This window comes from Myotis brandtii, unplaced genomic scaffold (genome assembly GCF_000412655.1).
Source record: "Myotis brandtii unplaced genomic scaffold, ASM41265v1 scaffold923, whole genome shotgun sequence".
Classification (NCBI taxonomy): Eukaryota; Metazoa; Chordata; class Mammalia; order Chiroptera; family Vespertilionidae; genus Myotis; species Myotis brandtii.
The window spans coordinates 1,580,529-1,583,215 of NW_005371804.1; the positions used below are offsets into that span (position 1 = coordinate 1,580,529).

The window sequence follows — 2,687 nt, forward strand, 5'->3', positions numbered from 1 at the left end:
CAATTCATATGAAGTTCTAACCCCCAATACCTCAGAATGTAAGTGTATTTGCAGATAAGGTCTTTAAAGGGGTAATTAAGTTAAAAAGGTCTTTGGGCCCTACTCCAACCTGACTTATAACAAGAGGACACAAACACAGAGGTTCAACGATGTGAAGACAGAGAGAAGATGGCCATCTACGCACCAAAGAGAGGCCTCAGGAGAAATCAACCCTGCCTATACCTTAATTTTGGACTTCCAGGCTCCAGAACTGTGAGAAAATAAGTTTCTGTTGTTTAAGCTATCAGTGAGTGGTACTTTGTCACGGAAGCCCTAGAAAACGAATTAATACACCTTCCCTGACTACTACAGTCTATAATGAGCAAACACCTTTCAACTCCTGCATTACACAGAGTGGCATCATTGATGTAGTGTTTATTCAGTGCCTTACACTGTTAGTCATCTGTGTCTCCCCAACTGAACTGTAAGCTTTTAAGGACTGAGAATCTACTTAATTTCTTTTGACACTCTTATCAATGCTCAACATTGTATCTTGCACAACAATAAGTATTGATTTTTTTCAGTACTCTGACATTCCAATTAAGTGCAGGAGTGGAAATTATGCTTTTTTATTTCCTATCATAAAGCTGGTCCCTTATATTGATTTTCCTATTACTTCCTAGATAAAGTCCAAATGCTGGACTGACATACAGGACTCTTCATACTCTGGTTGCAATTAATTTCTCCACCCTTATTGGCTTATTGGACATTTCTTACCATCCACCCTACAAACTTGCACACCTGGTTTCTTACCATTTCTTTACTCAGCCAACTTCCACAGAAAGACCCAGCTCAAATGCACTGTTCCTGGACAGCTTTAGTAATGTGCCCCTATCCAGTAGCTTAGTCATCTGAACTACCATAATGCTTATCCTCTCTCTGCAATAATACAACTATTTCGAGTGATACCCTTCAGGGGAGTCCCTAAAAGGGAGAACCCTTGTTTCCGCCTGTTATCTCTAACGATTAGCACAACGCCTCGCAGGTATCTATTGGGGAAAGAGAGAAATTATCACACTAAAGGCTCAAGACCTGGACTTGCTCACCTTTATTGCTCCAGCATCTGCTATAGAGCTCAGCACGTGGCAGCTTTCTTTGCCGTGTGTATGAGTTCCTGTGGCTTTCATTTACCACTGAGCAATGACTCTGAAATCCGTATCTCTGCTTGGACTTCTCCGTGGAACTCCAGCCTCTCAGGTGCCCAATGAAGACTTCCATCACAGGAAACCCCCCATGTCCAGGACTGCAGGTATGATCCACACCTTCTCGCCCCTACCCCCATACCTGCTTGTCTTCACCTATTTCCTATTTAGTTTGGTGTGCTCACAACCACCAGGTCTCCTAAACCAGAAACCTCTTCTCCTTCCTTTCTAGCTAGTCCCCAGGACCTGTCAGGCCTCCTGCATAAGCAGCCCGAGATCTGCTCTCTCATCCCCACTGGCTTTGGGGACATCTAAAATTGCCCCTTCAGAAATCTCTTCACCCGGAGACTCCCTCAGGAACTCAGCCCCTTTTGTGTTACACACGTAATACCCGCTGCATAAACACTGTAAATTCCTAGAGGGCAGGGGTTATAACTTTTCCAACGTTTATTTCCACAGAATGAAGCACACTATGTATTCAATAAATAGTGTTAAAAGAAATGAATTAAAGTTACTTTGAAGTAAACCAAAGCCCCAAGTTTCTGCTTTCTTTTTATCATCAATATTTAGGGATGCTTCAATTTAAATGCAGAGGACGATTAGTCATTCCAGATGAATGAGGAATTTGCTCCAAGCACGGAGGGAAATGTTTTAAAAAAATAACTGTCAAGGAGAAATCTTCCTAAAATGGATTAACCCATGTTCCTGTCCCCTTAAACGAGGTAAGCAAAGCACAATGCGGGCTCCTTACTGATGACTCAGGGTCATCATGATGAACAATCGCTGGACTATGCTGTAATACACCGATGCCCTCCGATGCTAGTGCTGGCTCTGGCACGGAAAACCCCTGGCTGCTACACTGTGCGGAGTCTGATGAGCATTTGTCCTGTCGCCCACTGGCAGGCAATCCCGCTGCAAAACCTGCCTAAAAACACCCGGCCTCCCAGCGTGCTGCTGCAGAAGGCCCCCACCCCCCCCCCCGCCCCCGGGTCCGCAGCCCCGCGGCTGGCGTGCACGGTAACCGGGGTAAGGGCTAGGACGGAGGGGCTCTCTCTCCTGCAGTCAAAGGCACGATCTTCTGTAGTGAGCTACAGAGTATGTTCCTCATAAGTGACCTGGGCGGTAGGAGCACCCATCACAAGATGACGGGGACTAGGGCCTACGGAAGTCTCTGGGCCGGGGTCTCCGGAGCCGCCGGTCTGAACCCCTCCCCTCCCCCCTTCCCCACCGCAGGCCGCCGACTTCACACCGGGGTTTTCCCAAGCCGAGCAGCAACGCCAGTGGCCAGCGGAGGGGGCTGTGCTCCGCGGCGGGCGGTGGAGGCAGAGAAACAGGTCTTCCCGAGGGCCTGGGGGGAAAGGAGTGCGCTCCGGGGTCCAGGCGTTTGTTTGGCGGAGGCCCGGCCAGGAGGCAGGGCGTGCAAAGCAAAGTCGACCTGGGTTACAGGTCGGTTAGGCCGGCGGGGCCCGAGGGGACGGCGGGAAGGGGCGTAGGCCGTGGCAGGTG

The 2,687-nt window shown here is 48.9% G+C and overlaps 1 protein-coding gene across 5 annotated transcripts in view; it reads right to left on the reverse strand.

Moving 5' to 3' along the window:
* ZBTB21 (zinc finger and BTB domain containing 21) overlaps positions 1-2,687 on the reverse strand; it is a 16,999-nt gene that overhangs the window by 13,773 nt on the left and 539 nt on the right. For 2 of the 5 annotated variants that reach the window (XM_005885699.2, XM_005885701.2), the window contains exon 1: positions 1,086-2,160. The exons of the other annotated variants lie outside the window; for them this stretch is intronic. The gene's annotated coding sequence lies outside the window, so the exon portion shown is untranslated. Of the gene's footprint in view, positions 1-1,085; positions 2,161-2,687 lie in introns of those variants that run through there. 5 annotated transcript variants of the gene reach the window in all.